This window comes from Lolium perenne, chromosome 4, assembly GCF_019359855.2.
Source record: "Lolium perenne isolate Kyuss_39 chromosome 4, Kyuss_2.0, whole genome shotgun sequence".
Taxonomy (NCBI): Eukaryota; Viridiplantae; Streptophyta; class Magnoliopsida; order Poales; family Poaceae; genus Lolium; species Lolium perenne.
The window spans coordinates 211938206-211952962 of NC_067247.2; positions in this window are offsets into that span (position 1 = coordinate 211938206).

Consider the following 14757-nt stretch of genomic DNA (forward strand, 5'->3'; position numbering starts at 1 on the left):
TGTCAGGGAATTCTCAAAACTGTCCCGGTATGCGGTTGAAGAAGTCAACACCGAGGACAAAAAGAAGAAGAGGTTTCTGAGGGGGTTAAGTCCCCAGTTTAAAGTACAGCTCCGTATGATGAGAGCGACGGAGTTTCAAGAGTTGGTGGATGCTGCCATCACTCTGGAAGATGATTTCAAACAACTGCAGGAGGAAAAGAGGAAGAAGGCCAAGTTTGAGCCTAAGAGGTTTGTTAGTAACAAGCCCAATACTAGCTTGAGTTTCAAGCCAAGATACAACAACAACAACAACAACAACAACAACAACAACAACAACTACTACTACTACTACTACTACTACGGTAGCAGGAAGAACCAAGCATTCCAGACTGCAAATAAGATTGTATGCCGTAGCTGTGGAGGTACGGGGCATTTCTCCAAGGACTGTAAGAAGCCCAGGATCATTTGCTTCGGGTGCCGTGAGGAACGACACATGCTTAGGGATTGCCCTAAGAATAAGAATAAAGGAGGTCAATCTGGAGGGGGAGCAAGCCAAGGAGGAAATAACGGAGGGAACTGGAAGATTAAGAAGCCCTTCGGCAAGCTGAACTGCACTAGTCTGGAGGAGGTGGTCAACTCCGATCAGGCGGTGATAGGTACGCTCCAGATACTCACTCATCCTGGCAAAGTACTTTTTGATACTGGTGCAACTACATCATTCATTTCTCAACAATTCATCCTCAAACATGGGATTAGTTGCACTAAGTTAGATACACCCATAACCATACTTTCTGCGGGGGGAACGATAGTAGTAACCCACACCAAACCAAAACAAGTCATCATGATCAATAAGTGCGCGTTTGACGCGGACCTGTTCATTTTACCGATGAAGGACATTGATGTCATTCTTGGTATGAACTGGTTAGAAGCTAATGGAGCATTGATCGACTGTGTGAACAAGACGGTGTCTTTGAAAAGCCCCGATGGAAGTAGAATGATCTACCAAGGCGACAAACATACACAGATTGAAGTGGAGCTACAGTTGAACAGCATGAAGGAGGTGAAGTTAGAGGATATACCTGTAGTAAATGAATTCCAGGATGTGTTTCCTGCGGAATTACCAGGTATGCCACCAGATAGGGAGATAGAATTCACTATCGACCTAATTCCAGGAACAGCTCCGATTGCTAAGGCACCATACAAGATGGGGCCCAAGGAGTTGAAAGAACTTAAGGAGCAACTGGATGACTTGGAACAAAAAGGATTCATACAAGAGAGTGTTTCACCATGGGGATCACCTGTGATCTTCGTGGATAAAAGGGATGGAGGAAGAACGATGTGCGGAGACTACAGGAATCTGAACAATGTTACAATCAAGAACAAGTATCCACTTCCAAGAATACAAGATCTATTCGATCAAGTTAGAGGCGCGGGAGTCTTTTCCAAAATTGATCTAAGATCCGGTTATCACCAGATAAAGATCAAGAAGGAAGACGTTCTGAAAACTGCCTTTCTCTCAAGGTATGGACATCATGAATACCTTGTAGTGCCTTTTGGATTAACCAATGCCCCAGCAATATTCATGAATCTCATGAATAAGATTTTCATGCCATATCTAGACAAGTTTGTCATCGTATTCATTGATGATATCTTGATCTATTCCAAGAACAAGGCCGAACATGCTGAACACTTGAGATTAGTGTTGCAAACACTAAGAGAACATCAACTCTATGCCAAATTTAGTAAGTGTGAATTTTGGCTAGATCAAGTGGAATTTCTTGGTCATGTCATTAGTAAAGATGGAATAGCTGTTAACCCGAGTAAGGTAGCAGCAGTTCTAGAATGGGAAGCACCCAAAACTGTCAAGGAAATCCGAGGATTCCTAGGAATGGCAGGATATTATCGGAGATTCATTGAAGGATTCTCCAAGATAGCAGGACCAATGACGAAGCTGTTAAGAAAGAACACACCATTCGTGTGGTCAGAGGAGTGTGAGAAAAGTTTCCAAACTCTGAAAGAGAAACTCACCACGGCACCGGTGTTGGCAGTTCCGGAAGTCGGCAAGGATTACACCGTGTACTGTGACGCATCCAAGCATGGATTGGGTTGCGTACTCATGCAAGATCGGAAAGTGATATCTTATGGATCGAGGCAACTCAGACCTCATGAAGTGAATTATCCAACACATGATTTGGAATTAGCAGCAGTTGTATTTGCACTCAAAACTTGGAGACATTTTCTTTATGGAGCCAAGTGTGAGCTCTATACAGATCATAAGAGTCTCAAATATTTCTTCACTCAGAAGGAACTCAACATGAGGCAGAAAAGATGGCTTGAACTGATCAAGGATTATGATCTGACAATCAACTATACTCCCGGAAAGGCCAATGTTGTAGCAGATGCCTTGAGTAGGAAGAGCACCGGAGGAGTGGAACAAGAAATCTCACCGGAGTTGAGGAAGGAAATAAGTCAAGCCCAAATACAACTTTGGGAGAAGGAAGCCCATGAAGGATTATCGGCGTTGCAAGTAGCCGATGAGTTAAATGTTAACCTGAAGAATGAGATAATGATGGGTCAGCTGGACGATCCATTCATCGTGGAGGAGATGAGAAGAATAGATGAAGGAAGACCATCAGAATTTCATCGCGGAGAATCTGGATCATTATGGTTTCAGAAGAGAATTTGTGTTCCGGATATTGCTGAAATCAAGGAAGTAATACTCCGGGAAGCCCATCAAACACCATACTCCATTCATCCGGGAAGTACAAAGATGTACATGGATCTAAAGGAGTTATTCTGGTGGAATAATATGAAGAGAGAGATAGCACAATATGTGGCGGAATGCCATACCTGCCAGAGAGTGAAGGCTGAACATCAGAGTCCGGCAGGAAAGTTACAACCTTTACCTATTCCAGAATGGAAATGGGAGGAGATAGGGATGGATTTCATCACCGGACTACCCATGACTAATAAAAAGAAGGACATGATATGGGTAATCGTGGACCGGTTGACGAAGAGTGCACACTTCTTAGCGGTAAACCAGCAGGACAAAGGAGAGAAACTCATCGATCTTTACATCAAAGAGATCGTGAGTAAGCATGGAGTGCCTAAGAAGATCGTATCGGATCGAGGATCCGTGTTCACATCAGCATTTTGGAAGCAGCTACACGAAGCCTTAGGATCCAAGTTGGACTATAGTACCGCCTATCATCCTCAGACAGGTGGACAAACCGAGAGAACCAACCAGATCTTAGAGGATATGCTTAGGGCTTGTGCCCTAGACTTCGGAGGATCATGGGAGGAGCACTTACCACTAGCAGAGTTTTCATACAATAATAGCTACCAAAGCAGCATCAAGATGGCACCATTTGAAGCTCTGTATGGAAGAAAGTGTAGATCACCGATATGCTGGTATGAAGCCGGAGCAAGCAAAGAGTTCAACCCTGATTATGTCAAGGAAAAGCAACAAATCATTGACATTATCAGGGATAGGCTCAAGATAGCCCAGAGCCGACAGAAGAGTTATGCTGATCAAAAGAGGAGAACATGGGAGCCACGAGTTGGAGACATGGTATATCTTAAGGTGAGCCCGATGAAAGGACTCCAGAGGTTTGGAGTAAAAGGAAAGCTTAGCCCTAGGTACATCGGACCTTTCAAGATTTTGAGTCAAAACCGAGGGTTAGCCTTCGAATTGGAACTACCGGGAAGGTTATCTCAGGTTCACAACGTATTCCATGTGTCGCAACTCAGAAAATGTTTGAAGACCCCAGATGAACCAGTATCACATGAAGAGCTTGAGTTACAACCAGATTTGACATACATCGAGAAGCCAGCGAAGATTCTCGAGGAAAACTGGAAACAACTCAGGAATCGAGCGATAAAGTACTGCAAGATACAATGGAAGCACCATCCCGAGAGGGAAGCCACCTGGGAAAAAGAGGAAGACCTAAGGAAAACATACCCCGAACTTTTCAGGTATTACAACCACAACTTCGGGACGAAGTTTTCTTTAAGGGGGAAAGGCTGTAATATCCCAGGTTTAGAGACAATCGAGGGGTAGATTTTAGAAAGGGATGTGCATTGCATTGTAATTTACGGGGAAATTTCGCGCTTTTAAACAAAAAACTGCATCGAAGGGGGACAAGTTTCTCTCTCGACACCTTACAGGGTTAGGGTTTCGAGAGTGCGACAAACCTGTTCCTTATTCAACTAAACTAGGGTTTTGAGAAGAGAGGGGAGAGTTTGCATCACAAACTTAAGTTGCATGATTGAATTCTAAATTAAGTTGTATGAATGAATTCAACCCAAGTTTGAATTTGAATTTCAAATTCAAACATCAAATGAATATCACATTATCCAAACTTGAGATAATTTAATAAACAATTAGCCTTAATCAAGATTATAAATAATACAACAATTAAGTAAAGCTCATTAAGGAAAACTTGAGCTTTATTAATAATCACACAAGATACATTGTCACTAAAAATATTCAAAATTGGAACAAATGAATATTACAACATATTACAAGAATTGGACAAAATGGAAAATGAAAAGAAAAGTACAATTTAATGTTCTATCCTAACACTACAATCTTGTCTTCATTTAGCCTTGTACTTGATGATCTCCATGATCCTTGGAGCATCAGGTTGTGTCCCTGCACACAAACACAAAGCAAATAAAAACAAGTGTTATGCCAAGTGGCATAGCCACTTGGCAGGTTAGCAAACAAATGAAATGAAGTGGATATGCTCAAGTTTCTGCCGAGCAGATCCATGCCACAGATAGGACCAAGTCCAAGTGCACAGCACTTGCACACACACACAACCAGGCAGCACACAAGGATGTGTGCATGTGTAACACACACACACACACACACCAGGGTGAGTCACCACAAGCTGCATGTGGTGCAGTCGACCAACAAGGGCAAGCCAGCAGCATATAAAAGCTTTTCACAGCCAAACCCTAGCCATTGGATTCAACCATCGTGAATCGAATCGTAAGCCACCAAGAACACCAAGAACACCAAGAACAGCTAGAATAGATAGAACAGCCTCATTGTTCAATCTATTCCAGCACACCTCTGAATTAAATCAAGTTTCATCAAGTCACCAGGAGGAGCAGGGCAAGCAAAGCAACCATAAGATCAACACAGAGGCAAACCTCTACACCAACATCACATTCTAGGAGCTGGAGTGAGGTATACCAAGCATCATGGACAAACCAGATGGTTTTGTTCATATATAAGCATATGCATCAAGCACACATAATCAACTGGGTGTGATACCCAAGTTATGTCATCATCTGGCTATTAAGCCATATGGTGCAAGCAAGAGCAGAAAGGCCACTGGTCAATCATCAAAAGGGAACAACAGATATGACAATTATTGCATAACTGAAGAAATCCAGCAAGAGATGAGAGCACAAGTTAGCCTAGTTACACACACTTAGCACCTACAGCTAGTTAACCATCAGACCTAGACAAAATAGTGTCTATTTGATTTCAACATCAAGAGCCACTGGCAATCCAATAAATGGATCACCCAGAAAGCATTTGGTGAGCAACAACAAGCCAACAAATAGGGGAGCTACCCTAGGGCAGCACATAACTACTGCCAGGGTCACCTCAAACCCTAGAACAGCCAAACCAACAAGCCAAATGCAAATATCATCACCCTGATTGGGTTCAAAGAAGGGCTAGGGTTCCCAACCACTGTGGGCATCCATCTAGCCTAAGCCAATCAATTGTGATGATCATCACTGTATCACAGTTCACATCAATTATCCACTCCATCAATTAAAGCAACACAGATAATTGATATTAACAAGCAAATCTTGGATTAAACATTTGCTAAGGATCCAGAGGATCACTGCAAGTATCAGCTGATGCTTGAGCAAGCACCAGCACTGATCTGTGCCACACACATACACATAAATAGGTAACAGCAATGCACAGGCACAGGTAAGCAAACCAATTATCAGCTGTTGATGATCACATGATCATCAGAGCTTGCCATAGCATGCTAGGGCATGCTAGAGCATCACTAAGCAACAGAGCATGGACCAGATATTTAATTGGTCACAGCTAATCAACAAGTGTTTCACAGATAACCAAATCGATAACCAAATGATTGTATCCAGAAGCACACCCAAGGCTGGATGAACCACTGAATCATGCAGTTAAACCAACAGTAATGCTAAATTGAGCATACACATGAAATTGAGCACAGGGAGCAACATACCATTGCTCTGGTTCTTGCAAATAGCAAGGAATACACATAGTAATCAAGCCAGGGCAGTCAAACTGAATACCCATGCGTGTCTAGCAAGAACAGTAACTAGAACAGAGGCACAGGGAAGAATTCAAGCCAAAAATGCAAGATTAAACAAGCATGTGGCTCTGGAACATGCACAGTAGTGTGCACAATCAAGATCACAGGAATTAAGCATAGCCATTAAGCAGAATAGGGCAGCCCCGTAGCTAGGATTCATGGCAATAGCACAAGCGGCACAGCAATAGCACAAGTAGCGCAGCAGCAGCACAAGCAACACCGCAGCAGCACAGCAGCTAGCACGGCCAGCACCTCTACGAGGACAAGCAGGCCAGTGGCCAAGCTAGACGAAGAAGAGGAGGAGAAGAAGGAGTAGAAGGGTAGGAGAAGAACGTACCAGGGAGGAGGTGGCCGACGAGGTCATGGCGGCCAAGGCGGCGCGCGCCGGAGCACGGCGGCACCAGGCCTGGCCAAGCCAAGCCTGGCAACCACCACCGCACCCTAGCGCTGCACCACGCGCAGGGAAGGCGCCTGGAAGAAGGGCCACGGCCTCTCCAACGCACGGCGGCGGCGGACGCCGAAGGCCTGGCGCACTGGAGCGACGATGGCGAGTGAACGGCGACGCCAGCGACAGATCGACATGGACCATCTGGTTTGCCGTCGAAGGGCGACCCAGATCCACAGCACCTCGTCGCCGGCGACGGCCTGGGGCGGCGGGGATAAATCGGCGACGGCGGGGCGATTCTGGTCGCCAGAGCGAGAGAGAGAGATTAGGGTTTCGCGTGAGAGGAGAGGAGGAGCGTGTCTGAGTCCGACCGAGCCGGTTGGGGCGGCTCGGGTTTGACTCAACCCGTGGGGCCACCTGACAGGTGGGGCCCAAGGGTATTTCAGTCATTTCATAATTCATATAAATGCAGAAACTTCGAAATTAAATAAGAAATGCTTAGAAGCTCTAAAAAATAAATTAAAAATATGAAAATGGATCAGCATAAAATTCTCTATTTAAATAAAATATCAAAGAGAATTTTTGAAGACAATTAAGAATAAGTCCTAATTTGAGGATTTAAATAATGATTTAAATCACACATATTATTTTTCAATAAGGAAAATAAGTCCATTAATGCAATTGGACTTTAAAAACACCTTGACAATATTTCAAGGTTGTATTTTACCCTAAACAAAGTATCTCTAAATTATTCTTAGTATTTACCTCTCACATGAAATAATAACGACATCGGAAGGGGGAATCAAACCTAAAACTGGAATCATGCATAATTGCTTCTTTAACCATTGCCCTTATCGGACAATGATGCTATTTTTCAGAGATAGAGGACAAAGGTCAGTCCACACCATCCAACTGCAAAACTTTGCAGTGTTCAGGCAAGTTCATCACTTGCTCATGTCATTTGAGTATTTCTATCAAATTACTTGCAAAGTATTATGGTTATCACTATTGCATAAAAACCAAAACCACTATTTTCATAACTATGAATATGACTATGTGGTGGGCAATGGAACCATGGATTGTGTTGATATGGTGGAGGTTCCATTGCAAGGGTTTATATCCATCTAGGATTAAACAACAAATGTCGCCAGTGATTCTTGTGTCGTAATACCCATGTTAACCATAAGATCCGGAGTGGGACGGAGTAGTCAAAAGTGTTTCCACCTCTCGTTCATCAACGGATGCTCATTACCGGGTGCTCATGATCTTGCGAGACTTGATGCAGGGGTGGGAACCCGTAGAAGTCCCAACGGTAATGAGGTCTATGATGGGTTGCATCTGCCGGCGTAGGAATGTATGGTAGAGCCCTGCATTGACTTCGTGGTCGGAGTCCACCCTGAAATCTATGGGAATAATGGGGCCGACGTGGACCCAGGGTCGGAGTATGCAACAAAGGGTGGGTGTTCGAGGTAGCGGAGGAACATGATTGGCTAGACCTTATACCGGGCCTCACACCGAAGGAAGTGTGGACGGGAAAGCTGCCTGGTTGGCACCAAGGTTAAGATCTCTTATGGGTAAAGCAACACACCTCTGCAGAGTGTAAAGAACTGTGACCTGTCACTCCCTGTTCCGGGATGAGGAACTGCGAACGCGGCCGGAAAGGAGCTCCATGAAGTTCTAGTAAACCGGTGAAGGCTGACGGACATAGCTCTTTGGAATAAAAGCAATCTCTTGAAGAAATGTTTATCAAAACTTGCATTGGTATTAGACTTTCTGGTCTAGTATCGTAGCTAGAGCATTAAACACCTCTTATCTATAATGAAATTGTTGAGTACGCTCGTACTCATACCACTCTTAAATCCCATGCTTAGATTGTCTGAATCATCTGGGGGAGGACTACGACAACAATGAAGGAGCCGAGATCATCGGCTATGAAGAACCAGACCTCTCTGGAGGTATCGAAGGCGTAGACTACCTCATCGTCTACGGAACCGGGGAGGCTTCCGGAGGAGATCAAGCCTAGAAACATCCAGTAGTAGTAGAAACCGAGCAGCCCGAACTCTTAGTATTTAGCTGCTCGAGGAAATAAATGTATAACTTAATGAGACTCTTATATTGTAAGCTAAGTTGGGTTCGCCTCGAACCCAAGAGTATTCCTCTTTGGACCCAAGAGGAACTCCGAGACGACGTGTGTATGATATTTCTAATAATAAATGAATGAGTTATGGACCTGCTATGTTCTGTTGTACTACTCTGAGGGATGTAATATTTGCGGAATGGTACTTCGTGAATGTTATATCAACGGCTGGCATACTACAACATGCAGTGGTATGCAGGGTCACCACAGCCGGCCATGGCTCTATGACCGTTCTGTGCAACACAATGGCCGCGCCAATACATATCACTTGGAGTTCAAGGGCAAGAAAATTAACATACAGCCTATGTCACCGCAGCAAATTGTCAATGAGTCTCGTCAGAAAATTGAAGTAAACTTGGAGGATGCATCCATAGATAGGCGAGAGAATTGTAATTCCGTGAGTGATATAACGAAAAGTGAGAGAGTGAATTCCTTAGTTTCATTAGCCACCAAACAAGACATGAGAGAATTTTGTGAGGATCCTACAGCCGTGCCTATTGTGCTCATGTACAAGGGTACGGTTTTGGTTTCTAACGACATGACCCCTCTTCCTCTTGGTGTTTCTAATGTTTTGCAGGAGTTCCATGACGTGTTTCCGGAGGAGGTACCCGCGGGACTACCACCATTGCGTGGTATTGAGCATCAAATCGACTTGATCCCTGGCGCCTCGCTACCCAATAGGGCGCCATATAGGACGAATCCCGAAGAGACGAAGGAGATACAGAAGCAAGTACAAGCGCTACTCGACAAAGGTTATATCCGCATAAGCCTTAGTCCTTGTGCTGTTCCTGTTATTCGTGTTCCTAAGAAAGATGGTACATGGCGTATGTGCGTAGATTGTAGAGCGATAAACAACATTACTATTCGATATCGTCATCCTATTCCCCGTTTAGAGGATATGCTAGATGAATTGAGTGGTGCTGCTGTTTTCACTAAAATTTATTTGCGTAGTGGTTATCATCAAATTAGGATGAAAGAAGGGGATGAGTGGAAAACCGCCTTTAAAACAAAATTTGGTTTATATGAGTGGTTAGTAATGCCTTTTGGTTTGACTAATGCACCTAGCACTTTCATGAGACTGATGAACCATGTTTTGCATGATTTTATTGGCAAGTTTGTGGTTGTGTATTTTGATGATATATTAATTTACAGCCGCAATGAATCTGATCATATTATACATATTCGACATGTTTTGCAAGTGTTGCGTGATAGTAAACTCTATGGTAATCTTGAGAAGTGCACATTTTGCAAAGATAAGGTCATATTTCTGGGTTATGTTGTCTCTAAGCATTGAGTAGAAGTAGATGTGTCTAAAATTGAAGCTATTCAAAATTGGCCTACTCCCATGAATGTGAGTCAAGTAAGAAGTTTTCATGGTCTAGCTGGGTTTTATCGTCGTTTTGTGCCTAATTTTAGTACTATTGCTGCACCTTTGAATGAATTGACTAAAAAGGGTGTTGCATTTGGGTGGGGCGTTGCCCAAGATCATGATTTTGATGAACTGAAACGATTGTTAACTTCTGCACCGTTTCTTGCACTTCCTGATTTCAATAAGCAATTTGAGATTGAATGCGATGCTAGTGGTATTGGAATTGGTGGTGTGTTGATGCAAGAGGGTCGCCCAATTGCATATTTTTCTGAGAAACTTTCTGGTGCTAAATTGAACTATCCTATTTATGATAAAGAATTGTATGCTTTAATTAGAGTTCTTGAGGTTTGGCAACATTATTTGTTGCCAAAAGAATTTATCATACATTCTGATCATGAAGCTTTGAAATATCTGAAAGCCCAATCTACTTTGCATAGGCGTCTTGCTAAGTGGGTTAAGTTTATTGAGTCTTTTCGTACATTATTAAGCATAAGAAGGGAAAAGATAATATTGTTGCTGATGCTCTATTTAGGAAGACTATGCTATTAACCCATCTTGATGTTAAAATTCCTGGATTAGAGGTGTTATGTGATTTATATGCGACCGATCATGATTTTGCTGAACCATACCGCTTGTGTGTCCTTGGTAAAGCATGGGAGAAATATCACATACATGATGGGTTCTTGTTTAGAGCTAACAAACTATGTGTTCCAGAATCTTCTGTGCGTTTGCTCTTATTGCAGGAATCACATGCTGGAGGTTTGATGGGTCACTTTGGGCGTGAGAAGAAGCTACTCATGCTCGCTGATCACTTTTATTGGCCAAAGATGAGGCGGGACGTGGACAGGTATGTGAAGAGGTGCATTACTTGCAACAAGTCCAAGTCCAAGCTGAAGCCTCACGGTTTGTATACTCCGTTACCGGCACCTACTACACCTAGGGAATATATTAGTATGGATTTTGTGTTGGGTTTGCCACGTACTAAAAGAGGCCATGATTCTATATTTGTGGTAGTGGACAGATTTTCTAAAATGTCACACTTTATTGCCTGCCACAAAAGCGACGATGCGTCGCATATTGCTAACCTGTTTTTCAGGGAGATTGTTTGACTACATGGAGTCCCAAAGACTATTGTTTCTGATCGTGATGTGAAGTTCATGAGCTACTTCTGGAAGACACTTTGGGGAAAGCTGGGGACAAAGCTTCTGTTCAGTACTACTTGTCATCCCCAAACTGATGGTCAAACTGAGGTGGTGAATCGAACCTTGTCACAACTGTTGAGATCCATGATCAAGAAGAACCTGAAGGAGTGGGAAGAGTGTTTGCCGCATGTAGAGTTTGCTTACAACAGGGCGGTACATTCTACCACGGAGCTATGTCCTTTTGAGGTGGTGTATGGTTTCAAACCCATTACTCCACTTGATTTGTTGCCTTTACCCATACATGAGAGAGTTAATATGGAGGCATCCAAGAGGGCAGATTTTGTGCGAAAAATCCATGTGAAGACTAAAGAGTTGATAGAGAAGAAAGGCAAGAGCAATGCTGCAAGGATGAAAAAGAAGCGCAAAGAGATGTTGTTCAAGCCTGGTGATATGGTCTGGGTACATTTTCGCAAGGATAGGTTCCCGAAGCTGCGGAAGTCTAAGTTGAAGCCTCGTGGTGCTGGTCCTTACAAAGTGCTTGCCAAGATCAATGATAATGCATACTCGATAGATCTTCCAGTTGATGAGTTTTGTGTCAGTAATTCTTTCAATGTTGCTGATTTGACACCATATGACATCGTCATCGTCATCGAAGCATGGTGTGATGTGATCTTCTTGCACCATGTACATGTTCTTGTCCATCATCGGCGCTTCAACATCCATGGAACCTAGTGCAACATGAGGAAACACAAAGGAGGGAGAGGTTAAGGTGTTAGCAAATGCGATGGCCTCCGTGGACCTATCAACTACCTCTCGCAACTCACTCGGTGTCTCACTCATCTCCTCCAATTGGAAACACTTAATCTCACATATGAGGTGGAAGTCGCTCAACTCACTATCGGTAGCACTCAAGTGGGCTAAGTGGCTCTCGTGCTCACATGGGATTGGTACCAACTCATCAATCAAGCATATAGGAGTAAGCTCTACTTTCTCATCTCCATGCGCCTCCATAGGTGAAGGGAGAATCTCATGCTCACCCTTCTCAACTCCATCGCCACACAAGTCGTCCTCAAGCGGTAGCGACATAGTGTCGTTGAGAGCTAGGCTCGGATCAACTTCACTCTTGAGTTGGCCTTGTTGGTCTCATCTTGAAGTGTGGGCGCCATAGGCTTCTTGGTGGCTTGGGTTTGTAGCTCGTCGAAGTGGAGCATCTCGGCGCTTTTCGATGTGCATTGCCATGCCATGTGACCCTTGGCCTTGCATACCTCACATAGGAGATTGGGACATTCCCGTGGAAGGTGGTCTTGTTGCTTGCACTTGTAGCATCGGAGTCCATTGGCATATGATGAGGTAGGGGCCATTGTGGTGGTGGCACAAGATATGTGAGTCGCCTTATGAGGAAGGTCCTCTTGATGTGCCCTCTCCACCCTTGGAGTGGTAGACACCCTATGATGGTGTTTTTCACCTTCATGTCGAGGCTCTCGTCTCCGTGCATCATCATCATGCCTTGAAGGGTGTCGTCGAAGATCCTTGGAGGATGTTGGTCGATGGCGATCATGAGGTGGCTTGTGTCGGTGAAGAACATGTGGGGACGCATGTCAATGGAGACCATGAGGTGATGGTGGTCGACGATGGTCATGAGATGGTGTGTGTCGATGACGATCCTTGGCATGCCTAGATGATGGCTCATGTGGCTTGCCATGTTCCTTGTGGTGCCTTGTGGAGCTCGGAGAAGAGTGTCGATGACGATCATGTTTTGGACACTCTTGATGATCCATATGATGAAGTCGATGTAGATGATCATGTGCATAAGCACTCTCATGGTGACGCCATCTTGGAAGTTCTCTATCTTCATATGTAGCTCCATTGGCCAAGCGGGGGTACTTGGGAGCACCGGTGTTGTGCATGGTGGAGTCGAGGTGAGGCTCCACCTTGGTGTCGATGTTGTACTCGTGGTGGTGCTCTACCATGTCGTCCATTCTTGTTGAGCCATTGTCGATGTAGAGCTTCTCGATGTCGTCCTCGTGGTGGTGCTCCACCATGTCATCCATGCTTGTTGAGCCATTGTCGATGTAGAGCTTCTCGATGTCGGTCATGTCTACGATGCTTGCAGAGCCATAGTTGGTGTCGAGCTCCACATGCTCTTCCACATCCGCGGTGCTTGCGGAGGTATCCTCCTCGAAGTAATCCATGTAGTCCTCCATATCCTCTTCTTCACTATCCATGTTAGCACGACAAAAGCTATATGATGGGTGTTAGTGGAAGAAACTACCGTCAAGTCTCACCTTGAAGTGATAGAATTGGGTCAACTAACTAAACCAAGAGATAATTCAATTTGTGTTGGGTACACACACAAAAACACACGCAAAAGCTAGCAAATATGGTGGTAGGTGAGGATGGTGGAAAGCCAAAAGTCAAAATCCGAAATCAAGTGTGTTGTTAAAACTGGGTAAGCTCCAAAAATCAAGTGTCCAAATGGTGATCATGGAAACGCGAAAGATGTGGAACACACACACGAGATGATTGGGGTTAGTGCGAGCAAGGAATGAGCGGAAAAACAAGAAGATCCACAAGTAAGGTGGTGCTCGGTGTCACACTAACACAAGGAGAGGCAAAACTTTGGTTGCAACATGAGAGACAACAAGATTCACACGCGGCCTCTCTTCTCTTTTCTCTCTTTTGCTTAAAAGCTTTTACTCTTTTGTATTTGGTGACACTTGCACTCTTTTGCTCTTTATGGTGGCACTTGCACTCCTTTGTATGTATGGTGACACTTGTACTCTTTTGTATGTTCTTGCTTGCTTTTTCTCGCACTATGTTAGCGTTGGCCTCGCTTTTGCTATTTTGCCACACACGAGTACTTGCTTAGAAGCTTGACTCCACACTACACACATCACAATCGGGGCCACGTGCAATGTCTCGCAACACTTGATAAGCAATGCTCGATAGAATAGGTCGCAAAAGGAAGAGGGGCTACAAGGCGGAAGGGGGCAAGTTATACCTAGATGAAAGTGTTAGGCGGTGTCGGAATACACAACTTGCGATGATGGCGACGATGGTGTCGTAGTTGCGCCGGAATCCGGGGTGCCGAAGGTGTCGCCGCGGTGATGATGTAGACGCGGAAGCTTGATAGATCAATCCTTGCACTCCAAAACAGAAACCGAGCAAAATAAGTCAATGCCCGAAAATTTGGGTCACGACGAGCGATCGAGGTTGTCAAAATTTTGGTGTCGAAATTTTTTAGAAACAGTGTCAAAATTAGAGTCAATATGAAAAGGGATAACTGTGAAAGTTTGGGGTCAAACGGCCGCCGAAAAGTTGTCAAAATTTAGAGCAAAAATGTGAGTTAGAATTGAACGAAAACTGAAACAACACGTTTGTACAGGACCGACAGTGCCGGGTGGGCTTGGCGGCAC